Source organism: Salvelinus fontinalis, chromosome 16, assembly GCF_029448725.1.
Source record: "Salvelinus fontinalis isolate EN_2023a chromosome 16, ASM2944872v1, whole genome shotgun sequence".
Classification (NCBI taxonomy): domain Eukaryota; kingdom Metazoa; phylum Chordata; class Actinopteri; order Salmoniformes; family Salmonidae; genus Salvelinus; species Salvelinus fontinalis.
Window position 1 is genome coordinate 10,832,645 of NC_074680.1, and position 15,346 is coordinate 10,847,990.

At 43.7% G+C, this 15,346-nt stretch overlaps 1 protein-coding gene across 2 annotated transcripts in view; it reads right to left on the reverse strand.

Annotated features, from left to right (window-relative positions):
• LOC129812637 (leucine zipper protein 1-like) overlaps positions 1 to 14,760 on the reverse strand; it is a 98,077-nt gene extending 83,317 nt beyond the window's left edge. The window contains exon 1 of one of the 2 annotated variants that reach the window (XM_055864379.1): positions 14,508 to 14,760. The gene's annotated coding sequence lies outside the window, so the exon portion shown is untranslated. The remainder of the gene's footprint in view (positions 1 to 14,507) is intronic. The other variant, XM_055864378.1, reaches the window with a different exon arrangement.
• Positions 14,761 to 15,346: the final 586 nt, after the last annotated feature.

A 15,346-nucleotide genomic window follows, 5' to 3' on the forward strand; every position in this document is an offset into this window, starting at 1 on the left:
AAAGCTTACAAAACAGGGTTGTCAAACTATTTTATAAATTTATTTAAAAAAAAGTTGTGATAGTCATTTTTAAACTTTTAATGTCAATTATCCTCACATATGTTGTAGCTTAGATCCTATTTTAAATCATCTGAGGTGTGTGTTGTACCCACCACCAGTTGAGACACAGCATGCTCTTAAATACAGGGTGGTTGTTATGTTTTGGCTGATAAATGTTCTAAAATGGGAAAACAATTTAAAATGGCTACTTTCAAAAAGGTAGCACAAATATGGTTGGAGATCCACACATCAGAGAATGTTGACTTGGATGGGAAGATCAGATCTATACCGTCAATCTTCCATAGGAAACCTATTGAAATATAGAAAATAAAAATTCCCCTTTTAAGTTGACATTTGACAGTGGGTGGACCGGCGGCCATCTTTGTGGTAGTAATTAGAAGTAAACATTACTATTCAATTTCCATGTACCAGTTAAATTGCTGTGGTTCTAAGGGATATGTAAAATCTATAAATTATACATTTGAAGTCTGAAGTTTACATACACCTTAGCCAAATATATTTAAACTCAGTTTTTCACAATTTCTGACATTTCATCCTAGTAAAGATTCACTGTCTTAGATCGGTTAGGATCACCACTTTATTTTAAGAATGTGAAATATCAGAAAAATAGGAGAGAGAATTACTTATTTCAGCTTTTATTCCTTTCATCACATTCCCAGTGGGTCAGAAGTTTGCATACACTCAATTAGTATTTGGTAGCATTGCCTTGAAATTGTTTAACTTGGGTCAAACGTTCGGGTAGCTTTCCACAAGCCACTCCAATACCTTGACTTTGTTGTCCTTAAGCTATTTTGCCACAACTTTGGAAGTATGCTTGGGGTCATTGTCCATTTGGAAGACCCATTTGCGACCAAGCTTCAACTTCCTGACTGATGTCTTGAGATGTTGATTCAATTAATACACTGCTCAAAAAAAATAAAGGGAACACTTAAACAACACAATGTAACTCCAAGTCAATCACACTTCTGTGAAATCAAACTGTCCACATAGGAAGCAACACTGATTGACAATAAATTTCACATGCTGTTGTGCAAATGGAATAGACAAAAGGTGGAAATTATAGGCAATTAGCAAGACACCCCCCAAAACAGGAGTGATTCTGCAGGTGGTGACCACAGACCACTTCTCAGTTCCTATGCTTCCTGGCTGATGTTTTGGTCACTTTTGAATGCTGGCGGTGCTCTCACTCTAGTGGTAACATGAGACGGAGTCTACAACCCACACAAGTGGCTCAGGTAGTGCAGTTCATCCAGGATGGCACATCAATGCGAACTGTGGCAAAAAGGTTTGCTGTGTCTGTCAGCGTAGTGTCCAGAGCATGCAGGCGCTACCAGGAGACAGGCCAGTACATCAGGAGACGTGGAGCAGGCCGTAGGAGGGTATTAACCCAGCAGCAGGACCGCTACCTCCGCCTTTGTGCAAGGAGGTGCACTGCCAGCGCCCTGCAAAATGACCTCCAGCAGGCCACAAATGTGCATGTGTCTGCTCAAACGGTCAGAAACAGACTCCATGAGGGTGGTATGAGGGCCCGACGTCCACAGTTGGGGGTTGTGCTTACAGCACAACACCGTGCAGGACGTTTGGCATTTGCCAGAGAACACCAAGATTGGCAAATTCGCCACTGGCGCCCTGTGCTCTTCACAGATGAAAGCAGGTTCACACTGAGCACATGTGACAGAGTCTGGAGACGCCGTGGAGAACGTTCTGCTGTCTGCAACATCCTCCAGCATGACCGGTTTGGCGATGGGTCAGTCATGGTGTGGGGTGGCATTTCTTTGTGGGGCCGCACAGCCCTCCATGTGCTCGCCAGAGGTAGCCTGACTGCCATTAGGTACCGAGATGAGATCCTCAGACCCCTTGTGAGACCATATGCTGACACATGCACATTTGTGGCCTGCTGGAGGTCATTTTGCAGGGCTCTGGCAGTGCACCTCCTTGCACAAAGGCGGAGGTAGCGGTCCTGCTGCTGGGTTGTTGCCCTCCTACGGCCTCCTCCACGTCTCCTGATGTACTGGCCTGTCTCCTGGTAGCGCCTGCATGCTCTGGACACTACGCTGATAGACACAGCAAACCTTTTTGCCACAGTTCGCATTGATGTGCCATCCTGGATGAACTGCACTACCTGAGCCACTTGTGTGGGTTGTAGACTCCGTCTCATTGCTACCACTAGAGTGAGAGCACCGCCAGCATTCAAAAGTGACCAAAACATCAGCCAGGAAGCATAGGAACTGAGAAGTGGTCTGTGGTCACCACCTGCAGAATCACTCCTGTTTTGGGGGGTGTCTTGCTAATTGCCTATAATTTCCACCTTTTGTCTATTCCATTTGCACAACAGCATGTGAAATTTATTGTCAATCAGTGTTGCTTCCTAAGTGGACAGTTTGATTTCACAGAAGTGTGATTGACTTGGAGTTACATTGTGTTGTTTAATTGTTCCCTTTATTTTTTTGAGCAGTGTATATCTAATTGTCCTGCCTCATGATGCCATCTATTTTCTGAAGTGCACCAGTCCCTCCTGCAGCAAAGCACTCCCACAACATGATGCTGCCACCCCCGTGCTTCACGGTTGGGATGGTGTTCTTCGGCTTGCAAGCCTCCCCCTTTTTCTTCCAAACATAATGGTCATTATGGCCAAATAGTTCTATTTTTGCTTCATCAGACCAGAGGACCAAAAAGTACGATCTTTGTCCCGATGTGCAGTTGCAAACTGTAGTCTGGCTTTTATATGACGGTTTTGAAGCAGTGGCTTCTTCCTTGCTGAGCGGCCTTTCAGGTTATGTCGACGTAGAACTCGTTTTACTGTGGATATAGATACTTTGGCACCTGTTTCCTCCAGCATCTTCACAAGGTCCTTTGCTGTTGTTTTGGGATTGATTTGCACTTTTCACACCAAAGTACGTTCATCTCTAGGAGACAGAACGCGTCTCCTTCCTGAGCGGTATGACGGCTGCGTGGTCCCATGGTGTTTATACTTGCATACTATTGTTTGTACAGATGAAAGTGGTACCTTCAGGCATTTGGAAATTGCTCCCAAGTATGAACCAGACTTGTGGAGGTCAACAATTTTTTTTCTGAGGTCTTGGCTGATTTCTTTTGATTTTCCCATGATGCCAAGCAAAGAGGCACTGAGTTTGAAGGTAGGCCTTGAAATACAGCCACAGGTACACCTCCAATTGACTCAAATGATGTCAATTAGCCTATCAGAAGCTTCTAAAGCCATCATTTTCTGGAATTTCCAAACTGTTTAAAAGCACAGTCAACTCAGTGTATGTAAACTTCTGACCCACTGGATTTGTGATACGGTGAACTATAAGTGAAATAATCTGTCTGGAAACAATTGTTGGAATAATGACTTGTCATGCACAAAGTAGATGTCCTAACCGACTTGCCAAAACTATAGTTTGTTAACAAGAAATTTGTGGAGTGGTTGAAAAACGAGTTTTAATGACTCCAACCTAAGTGTATGTAAACTTCTGACTTCAACTGTATATACCAAAGTATGGACACCCCTTCAAATGAGTGGATTCAGTTATTTCAGCCCCACCCGTTGCTGACAGGTGTATAAAATCAAGCACAGAGCCATGCAATCTCCAAAGAAAAACATTATGATGGTTTTCAAACACCACAACATCATTTTCAATCACATCCTTGTCTGAAGGACAAGTAGATTGACAGGTAAATGTCAAGCCCTGCAGGTTTTTGTTCGAAAGTCTCAAAGAACACTACCTGCCCCAATACGTAGTGCCAATTGTAAAGTTTGGTGGAGGAGGAATGGTCTAGGGCTATTTTTCCTGGTTCGGGCTAGGCTCCTTAGTTTCAGTGAAGGGAAATCTTAAAACTACAGCATATGTGCTTCCAACTTTGTGGCAACAGTTTGGGGAAGGTCCTTTCCTGTTTCAGCATGACAATGCCCCCATGCACAAAGAGAGGTCTATACCGAAATGTTGTCGAGATCATTGTGGAAGAACTTGACTGCCCTGCACAGAGCCCTGACCTCAACCCCATTGAACACCATTGGGATGAATTGGAACGCTGACTGCAAGCTAAGCCTAATCGCCCAACATCACTGCCCGACCTCACTAATGCTCTTGTGGCTGAATGGGAGCAAGTCCCCCGCAACAACGCTCCAACATCTAGTGGATACCCTTCACAGAAGAGCTGGGGCTATTATTGCAGCAAAGGGGGGACCAACTCCATATTAATGCCCATGATTTTGGAATAAGATGATCGACGAGCAGGTGTCCACATACTTTTGGTCATGTATTGTATTTCTATGATTGAAATGACACCCACCCTGCATTCAAGTGTATGCTGTGTCTCAACCCATGGCGGGCACAACAAACACCTCAGATCATGTAAAGTAGGGTCTAAACTACAATTTGTGAGAATTTGTGGTTGTTAAATCAAGAAATGCTCAAGTAGTTTGACAACCCTGTTTGTAAGCTTTTAAATGATATCCAAGTCAACCGTTTATATTTTCCAGCGATTAAGACATGGATGTCTGATGATTGGGCGGGGAATGCAAAATGGGCCAACTTTGAGCACCTCTATCCCCTAACTGTTTTTGCATTCAAGTCCATAAAGTTACTTTTTGACCAATATGTACGCTTCAGTTTTGTTGAAATTTAAAGGGGTGCGGTCCAAAAGTGATTGAAATCAAATGGAACGGCCCTATTCTCATATCACAATGAATAAAGGGGTCTGGGCGGGAAGGAGATAAATACCTGATTAGTCTTTTGCATGACTCTATGGACACAGGCGTGGGTTTCAGTGTCCAGAGGCTAGTTCACTGTGTTGTAGTGGAAATGGAAAGTAACATGTTATTTTAGTATCTGGTTTGTCTGGCTATACGTCGTTGTTACAACTAAAAAAAACTATTCTGAATAAGTCTTGCCAGTGCCAAAGTCACCCTGGCCTATACAGGAATATACTGTAGATTAGTACAGGGTAAATATAGCGTAGTTCTGCCCGGGGTGACATCTTTAGAGTGACAACGGCTCTGCCCCAGTAGGTCAAAGGCCGTTCTTTAATGAGTGAGTGAACAGCGGTGTGAACTGGGAACGCTTTACTGACACTCTCAATCTCTAGGATCTGAAGACCGATCAGCGGCGCTGCAAGAAAGTACAGACAAGTGGTTTGAACTCCAGCTGAAATCACAGAGACAAGCCCTGTCACCCACCCGCCACTGATAAAAGCGCGGCTGGCAGGAAAAGGGTTAAGGGCCACTAACAATTCCCAGGGTACTGAACATAGAGGTACCATTGGGGGAAAAACACCAATAAACAGACCCAAAAGGCAAAGCCCAACAGGCAAAGCCAGTGTTAGCAGACTCCAGAGGCATTTATAACCCTCCTTAACACACACAAGGAATGTCAAAAGCATAAATCCATTCCCCTTGCCGGCGCTAAGGCAGCAGTGTCCAGCTGGCCTGTGTAGCGTCAACACGAGCCCGTCCCGGATACTCAGGCCATCATTACATTATCACAATACATGTGGGCTGTGTGCTTCATTAAACTCAATATGACTAATCTGTGCTATTTCAGGGAGAACCATTAAAAAAAAACATCCTCTGTATCGTTGACTATGCCGTCCCAGGGAGGGGTAGCATTCTAGGAGTGAAAGCACTTCACTAAAATACAATTTTAGACTTATACAATTAAGGGCTATACGCCATTACAGTTCAATAATACACCAACTCCAGAGCACTTCCTCCTTAATGTGCCAAGTGGTCTGAAAAGCCGAAAGGCAGAAAACCACAATTTTCAATTTAATCCCCACACTAGTCATTGAGCCACTCCGTAATCCTCAGGTCCGCCTAGTAAGTCTGATAATTACACTTATTGGACACCCATAATGATTAGCCTTTGGTTTCAGCCAAAGGCAGCAGATGCCATTTCATTGCATGCTTCCATCAAGTGGAAAACGAATCATGTGTAAGCCCAGCTTGTAAAAAGAGAGAAGGAGGGTAATAATTACTTTGCATGAGCGACACACTTGGCCACTGAACAAACTCTGCCCCTTCGCTTGCTTTCACTCTGTAGCATAAAAAGTCAAATCTACAAAGTTAACTGTAAGGATTCAAATTCTCAGCAATAGTTTTTATACTACGTTATGTACACTCAGAAGTAAACTGAAAGAGTGACAACGCCAAAGGAAAAACACCAGAGATCTACCAAGTGACCAGTCAAAGGTGAAAGTAATGTTTGCTACAATAGACTGGCACAAAGAGTCCAAATGGAGGTGGAACAGGACAGCACTACTTTTTGTACTCTCTACTTGGCCAATGTTCGTACAGGCAGGATATGAAGGGATTGCAATTCAAGTGTCGAGGTTGCTTTGTTTGGCATTGTAACCTCTCAACAGTTTAGCATGAAGACATAAAATGTCATTTTCCTTGGCTGTCAGGTCTACCAGGTAGGAAGTGGTTTGTATCTACAACATTAATGCCTGTGTACTTCTGAATTCCTACTTACGCCAAAAGGGACATGCACATACAGTGAACCTCCAATGCATGCAGCTGTGCTTATCTCCCAGTCCAACTTGATTGTACTTGTGTTCCCACCATCAGAAGGGGTGGAAGCAGTAGCAGAATTGGTAACTGGCTCTGGGACTTACTGGAAAGCGATCAGTGAATTGCCTTCATGTCTGAAACAGGTCAAGGAAGGTCCCCTCTATTTTTCTCCCTCGCTCTCTTTTTACAGGCCCCACCTTCCAGATTACCATTCCACTGCTGCTACTTGTACTGCAGCTGAGGGTGCATTGCTGTTCAGACTCAGCGTTGCACCTCATTCCTTTGACACTCGTTATAAGTAGCCTACAGTGCATTCGTTAAGTATTCAGACCCCTTCCCTTTTCCCATATTTTGCAACGTTACAGCCCTATTCTAAAATTGATTAAATATTTATTGTTTTCCTCAATCTACACACTATGCCCCATTGTGACAAAACGAAAAACAGGTTGACATTATTGCAAATGTATAAAAAAAATAAACAGAAATACCTTATTTACATAAGTACGAGACTAAAAATTGCTACGAGACTAAAAATTGAGCTCCGGTGCATCCTGTTTCCATTGATCATCCTTGAAATGTGTCTACAACCTTCATGGTAGAGTGGCCAGACGGAAGGCACACCTCAGTAAAAAGGCACATGACAGCCCACTTAGAGTTTGCAAAAAGGCACCTAAAGACTCTTTGGACTGAATGCTAAGCGTCATGTCTGGAGGAAACCTGGCACCATCCCTACGGTGAAGCATGGTGGTGGCAGCATCATGCTGTGGGGATGTTTTCAGCAGCAGGGACTGGGAGACTAGTCAGGATCGAGGGTAAGATTAACGGAGCAAAGTACAGACATCCTTGATAAAAACCTGCTCCAGAGCTCTCAGGACCTCAGACTGGGGAAAGGTTCACCTTCCAATAGGACAACGACCCTAAGCACACAGCCAAGACAATGCAGGAGTGGCTTCGGGACTCCAGCAATAGAGCCCGGACTTGAACCCGATCGAACATCTCTGGAGAGACCTGAAAATAGCTGTGAAGCAACACTCCCCATCCAACCTGACAGAGCTTGAGAGGATCTGCAGATAAGAATGGGAGAAACACCTCATATACAGGTGTGCCAAGCTTGTAGCGTCATACCCAAGAAGACTCGAAGCTGTAATTCCTGCCAAAATGTGCTTCAAAGTACAAAAATGTCAGTATTTCGGGGTTTTTTGTTAACATTTCTAAAAACCTGTTTTTGCTTTGTTATTACGGGGTATTGAGCGTAGATTGATGAGGGGAAATAACAATTTAATACATTTTAGAATAAGGCTGAAACTTAAAATTTGGAGAGAAAAAAAGGGGACTGAATACTTTTAACCATCATGATTGGTGGAGTGCTGTAGAGATGGTTGTCCTTTTGGAAGGTTCTCCCATCTCCACAGAGGAACTCTGGAGCTGATTTAGAGCGACCATTGGGTTCTTGGTTACCTCCCTGAACAATGCCCTTTAATAAAGAATGATGGAGGCCACTGTGTTCTAGGGAACCTTCAATGCTAAAGATTTTTTTTTGGAGGACTCCAATCCAGTTGTGGAAACATCAAGGATGATCAATGGAAACAGGATGCGCCTGAGCTCAATTATGAGTCTCATAGCAAAGGATCTGAACACTTAGGTAGATAAGGCATTTCTGTTTTTTAATACATTTGCAAGACTTTTTAAAACCTGTTTTTGCTTTGTCATTATGGGGTAGTGTGTGATTTTTTCCTCAATGTATTTAATCAATTTTATAATAAGGCTATAACGTAACAAAAATGTGGAAAAATCAAGGGGTCTGAATACTTTCCAATTGCACTGTACATACAGTTGAAGTCAGAAGTTTACATACACCTTAGCCAAATACATTTAAACTCAGTTTTTCACAATTCCTGACATCATAGCAAAAATTCCCTATCTTAGGTCCGTTAGGATCACCACTTTATTTTAAGAATGTGAAATGTCAGAATAATAGTAGAGAGAATTATTTCAGCTTTTATTTCTTTCATCACATTCCCAGTGGGTCAGAAGTTTGCATACACTCAATTAGTATTTGGTAGCATTGCCTTTAAAATTGTTTAACTAGGGTCATTTCAGGTAGCTTTCCACAATAAGTTGGGTGAATTTTGGCCCATTCCTCCTGACAGAGCTGGTGTAACTGAGTCAGGTTTGTAGGCCTCCTTGTTCGCACACGCTTTTTTAGTTCAGCCCATATATTTTCTATAGAATTGAGGTCAGGGCTTTGTGATGGCCACTCCAATACCTTGACTTTGTTGTCCTTAAGCCATTTTGCTACAACTTTGGAAGTATGATTGGGGTCATTGTCCATTTGGAAGACCCATTTGCGACCAAGCTTTAAATTTCTGACTGATGTCTTGAGATGTTGCTTCAATATAGCCACAATTTTCCTGCCTCATGATGCCATCTATTTTGTGAAGTGCACCAGTCCCTCCTGCAGCAAAGCACCCCCACAACATGATGCTGCCCCCCCCCGTGCTTCACGGTTGGGATGGTGTTCTTCGGCTTGCAAGCCTCCCCCTTTTTCCTCCAAACATAACGATGATAATTATAGCCAAACAGTTCTATTTTTGTTTCATCAGACCAGAGGACATTTCTCCAAAAAGTACTATCTTTGTCCCCATGCGCAGTTGCAAACCATAGTCTGGCTTTTTTATGGCGGTTTTGGAGCAGTGGCTTCTTCCTTGCAGAGCAGCCTTTCAGGTTGTCGATATAGGACTGGTTTTACTGTGGATATAGATACTTTTGCACCTGTTTCCTCCAGCAACAGCATCTTTGCTGTTGTTTTGGAATTGATTTGCACTTTTCACACCAAAGTACGTTCATCTCTAGGAGACAGAACACGTCTCCTTCCTGAGCGGTATGACGGCTGTGTGGTCCCATGGTGTTTATACTTGCGTACTATTGTTTGTACAGATGAACATGGTACCTTCAGGCGTTTGGAAATTGCTTCCAAGGATGAACCAGACTTGTGGAGGTCTACAATTGTTTTCCTGAGGTCTTGGCTGATTTCTTTTGATTTTCCCATGATGTCAAGCAAAGAGGCACTGAGTTTGAAGGTAGACCTTGAAATACAACCACAGGTACATCTCCAATTGACTGAAATTATGTCAATTAGCCAATCAAAAGCTTCTAAAGCCATAATTTTCTGGAATTTCCAAGCTGTTTAAAAGCACAGTCAACTTAGTATATGTAAACTTCTGACCCACTGGAATTGTGATACAGTGAATTAAGTGAAATAATCTGTCTGTAAACAATTGTTGGAAAAATGACTTGTGTCATGCACAAAGTAGATGTCCTAACTGACTTGCCAAAACTATAATGTGAACAAGAAATTTGTGGAGTTGTTGAAAAACAAGTTTTAATGACTCCAACCTAAGTGTATGTAAACTTCCGACTTTAACTGTATGAGTAAAGCATCATGTAAACATTATTAAAGTGGCCAGTGATTCCATGTCTATGTTTTTAGGGCAGCAACCTCTAAGGTGCAGGGTTGAGTAACCGGGTGGTAGCCGGTTAGTAACGGCTATTTAACAGTCTGATGGCCTTGAGATAGAAGCTCTTTTTCAGTCTCTCAGTCCCAGCTTTGATGCACCTGTACTGAGCGCGCCTTCTGGATGATAGCGAGGTGAACAGGCCATGGCTCGGGTGGTTGATGTCCTTGATGATCTTTTTGGCCTTGTGGGTGTGTGGGTAGATGTGGGTAGTATTTTGTTGATGTTGAGGGAGAGGTTATTTTCCTGGCACCACTCTGACAGGTCCCTCACCTCCTCCCTGTAGGCTGTCTTGTCATTGTTGGTAATCAGGCCTACTACTGTTGTGTAGTCTGCAAACTTGATGATTGAGTTGAAGGTGTGCGTGGCCACAGAGTCATGGGTGAACAGGAAGTACAGGAGGGGGCTGAGCACGCACTCTTGTGGGGCCACTGTGTTGAGGATCAGCGTAGTGGAGGTGTTGTTTCCCTCCTTCACCACCTGGGGGTGGCCAGTCAGGAAGTCCAGGTCCCAGTTGCACAAGGCGAGGTTCAGACCCAGGTCCCTGAGCTTCATGATGAGTTTGGAGGGTTAGGGTTAAGCAAATTGCAGTGGGTCTAGGGTGTCAGGTAAGGTAGAGGTGATTTCATCCTTAACTAGCCTCTCAAAGCACTTCATGATGACAGAAGTGCTACGTAGCAATAGTGATTTAGTTCAGTTACCTTTGCTTTCTTGGATACAGGAACCATGGTGGACATATTGAAGCAAGTGGGGACAGCAGACTGGAAAAGGGAAAGATTACAGACATTCAAAAACTCCAGCCAACTGGTCTGCACATGCTTTGAGGCCGTGGCTAGGGATGCCGTCTGGGCCGGCAGCCTTGTGAGGGTTAACACGCTTAAATGTCTTACTCATGTCAGCCACGGAGAACGAGAGCCCACAGGCCTTGGGAGTGGGCCGCGTCAGTTGCACTGTGTTATCCAGTTTGCATAAAGTCCAGTGTAGTTCCTTGAGCACCGTCGTGGTATCGGCTTGAAGGGGAATATACACGGCTGTGACTAAAACCAAAGATAATCATCTTGGGAGGTAATATGGTCAGCATTTGATTGGGAGGTACTCTAAACCCTTTTTCAGGACCCTATCTTTCAAAGATAATTCGTAAAAATCCAAGTAACTTCCCAGATCTTCATTGTAAAGGGTTTAAACACTGTTTCCCATGCTGTTTCCCAACCATGAACAATTAAATGTACATGCACCTGTGGAATGGTCCTTAAGACAATAACAGCGTACATACGGTAGGCAATTAAGGTCACAGTTATGAAAACTTAGGACACTAAAGAGGCCTTTATACTGACTCTGAAAAACACCAAAAGAAAGATACCCATGGTCCCTGCTCATCTGTGTGAATGGGCCTTAGCCATGCTGAAAGGAGGCACGAGGACTGCAGATGTGGCCAGGGCAATAAATTGCTATGTCCGTACTGTGAGACAGCGCTACAGGGAGAGGACGGACAGCTGATCGTCCTCGCAGTGGCAGACCACGTGTAAAAACACCTGCACAGGATCGGTACATCACACCTGCGGGACAGGTACAGGATGGCAACAACAACTGCCCGAGTTACACCAGGAACGCACAATCCCTCCATCAGTGCTCAGACTGTCCGCAATAGGCTGAGAGAGGCTGGACTGAGGGCTTGTAGGCCTGTTGTAAGGTAGGTCCTCACCAGACATCACCGGCAACGTTGCCTATGGGAACAAACCCACCGTTGCTGGACCCGACAGGACTGGCAAAAAGTGCTCTTCACTGACGAGCCGTGGTTTTGTCTCACCAGGTGTGATGGTCGGATTCGCATTTATCATCGAAGGAATGAGCGTTACACCGAGGCCTGTACTCTGGAGCGGGATCGATTTGGAGGGTCCGTCATGGTCTGGGGGGGTGTGTAACAGCATCATCATACTGAGCTTGATGTCATTGAAGGCAATCGCAACGCTGTGAGTTACAGGGAAGACATCCTCCTTCCTCATGTGGTACCCTTCCTGCAGGCTCATCCTGACATGACCCTCCAGCATGACAATGCCACCAGCCATACTGTTCGTTCTGTGCGTGATTTCCTGCAAGACAGGAATGTCAGTGTTCTGCCATGGCCAGCGAAGAGCCCGGATCTCATTCCTATTGAGCACGTCTGGGAACTGTTGGATCGGAGGGTGAGGACCATTCCCACCAGAAATGTCCGGGAATTTGCAGGTGCCTTGGTGGAAGAGTGGGGTAACATCTCACAGCAAGAACTGGCAAATCTGGTGCAGTCCATGAGGAGGAGATGCATTGCAGAACTTAATGCAGCTGTGGGCCACACCAGATACTGACTGTTACTTTTGATTTTGACCCCTCCTTTGTCTGTGGAACTAGCTCAGTTTATGTCTCAGTTGTCGGATCTTATGTTCATACAAATATTCACACATGTTAAGTTTGCTGAAAATAAACGCAGTTGACAGTGAAAGGACGTTTACTTTTTTTTGCGGAGTTTAGGTTGGGTGAACAAAAGGACTTGAGTTTCTGTATGTTATCACAAATCACACCATGAGTAGTTAATCATGAAACATACGCCACCACCCTTCTACTTCCCGGAGAGTTGTTTATTCCTGTCTGCGCGATGTATTGAGAACCTGCATAGACAGAGACAGTAAATGCCGAGAGAGCCATGATTCCGTGAAACAGAATATGTTACAGTTCCTGAAGTCTCTCTGGAAGGAGATCCTCGCCCTGAGCTTGTCTACTTTATTATCTAGAGACTGAACATTAGTGAGTAATATACTCTGAAGTAGAATCCAATTCGGGAAAGTCGTAATCCTGGTGAGTTACCACCGCTCTGATATCCAAAAGTTCTTCCCGGCTAATAATGTAAGAAATAACACCCACAAAAAAAATACTGCAAAGTTGCTTACGAGCTAGAAGCAGAGCTGCTTTGTCTACCGGCGCCATCTTACTCTCTTAGTGCATCTTACTCTATTGGTAAAGTGAAATCGTAACTGTAGCCAGTTTGTGGAATCTTTGGAAAGCTCCCTTCCCATGTGAAGTAGATCTATGCAAATAATAATGGACGACACCTGCCATCAATCAAGGAAATCCTGTATCAGGCTGATCATTCCCTGCTGTATTCACAATTTGAGCAATGATCTAAATACATTTGATGATTTTTCCATAGAGGTCAAGTTTTGAAGATAATTCCAATTATGGCTGTCAACATAGTCTACTTGGGAACTAGCCCTTGATCTTGACTCAGTTCCATTACATTACACACAAATCATTGGACAAAAAAGGCTCTTCTGTAGGGGGGTGACAAGACGTCACAAAAGTGTTGTCACTGAAAAATACTGTTGGCTACTGTGTTAAAACAGTTTACAGTAAGTGTGTATTTTGCATTTGTGAAATGTTGATGTGATATGAAAGTAGAGGGATTTCTGTTTCTAGAACCATACCGCAATTGAGAATTGATTCACGTTTAGATGGAGTATTTGGCTGTTATAGCTTCCAGAGCCAATTCACCCCTTAAAACAGAACATGTAAGGTCCTTGGACTAAGGAGTAATGTTAGGCTCCTTAATTCCAATACTGGGCTACTTGGGAACCAGCTAAAATATTATCTGTCAAGTGTCAATATAGATAACGGGCTTTTACTGCCATCTTGTTCAGACCAGTAATTTTATTTATTTATATTTTTTTACTGTCTAATTTAGGCTATACTGTGAACTAAATCTTCAAAGTGACAGTGGACTGTACTGCCTTAAGTGGAAAGTGGGATTTTCCGAATTGTGGAAAGGTGGCTGGCTACTAGTGTTGCAAATTAATTTCAAGAAATCGCCTGAGCCGGATGATACATTGTTCGAGGAAAATATTTATGTTCCTGTTCAGAAACCCCAACATTCCACCCAGAGTGGGGCACATCCCCTTTGAACGTAAGTGTGCTAGCCACTCGTAATCATAATGATAAAGGCTACATTTAGTTACAGTGATCTACAAACGCTTAAAAACGAGAACTTCAAACTCCTACACATTTTTAACCAGCTGGCTGCTCAGCAGGGCACAACGCTGTGGAAAGTTCAGATAGAAATATTGAAATCTGGAAATATGTAGCACTGTACAAACATGTTCTCGGACTTGAATAATATGGAATCACATCACTTCTATTCGTGACATTTCATTCTGCAACATTCCACACGTTTGCCTACTGAACGTGGCCCAAGTTTTTAGCTGCAGTCCGGTGTTTCATGGAGGCTTCGTTTTAGCTGCGGCAGAAGAGCAGGGGGAGGAGGGGTAAAAACTTGCCGCAGTTCGGAGTATGCCTGCCCGTGTCGAACTCAGGAAGTTACAGTACCATCATTACATTTGTTCATTGATTTAGTAATACAAGTAGTTTTATATTTATCAAAACACTAGTTCACCTACCTTGCCATGAAAAAAAAATCTGCGATAGTCCCCAAATTGATTCGCTTTGTGTCGAAGAGTTCCGACAAGATGACTCTGTAGGTTTGAACCAAAGACTGAACACAAGTTCTTTCACAGATATTACTGGTACATCAGCGGGACAGGGTTTGTTTTCCTCCTGAACTGCCTTCGTTGCTTCTTCCCTCCACTCCCTGCGCTGTAGGATCAAACCATCACATTCCACGGTGTCCCTAACAATGAAAAATGTGGGTTTTCCTTTGCGCCGGTGGACCCACCCCCTGCATGACTAGTAGGGTCTGACCGCGACAAGAACGCCCTTCCCTGCTGTAGAGTCCCGCCTCTCCTCAAGTCTAACTGAATAAAGAGCGAAAACATGCCGAATTCAAAGGGAAAAGAACATGAGACAGGAGACTCTTTGAATATTAGAGCATAGGTTTCAACACATTGCGTTGCTTTCAAAATGATGACAGAGCAACAGACCTAAGTGGAAGGAATGTACCAGGAAGGCAGCAGTTTCAGAGAACTTTGCAGAAAAAACGTGTGTATGAATTTGGTCTGTCAATGCACAATATGGGATATCATATCATTTACAAATGAATGAGTCTTCTTTCATAAAAGACTCATACATTTCAGGCTTTTGGGAATAGGAATAGACTTTTTCCATAATTGGATCACTCTGTAAAGTGTCCCGGGAATGGCATTTTGCCGTGGGTCGTGCAACTGTTTTTTGGCAACCACCTACCTGGTAATTTGGGGAAATCAAAATGCTGATACCTGGTTGCCCAGCTTGGCAACCACATTTCGAAATAATTGTCTGGCCCTGTATTGGTCCATATCTG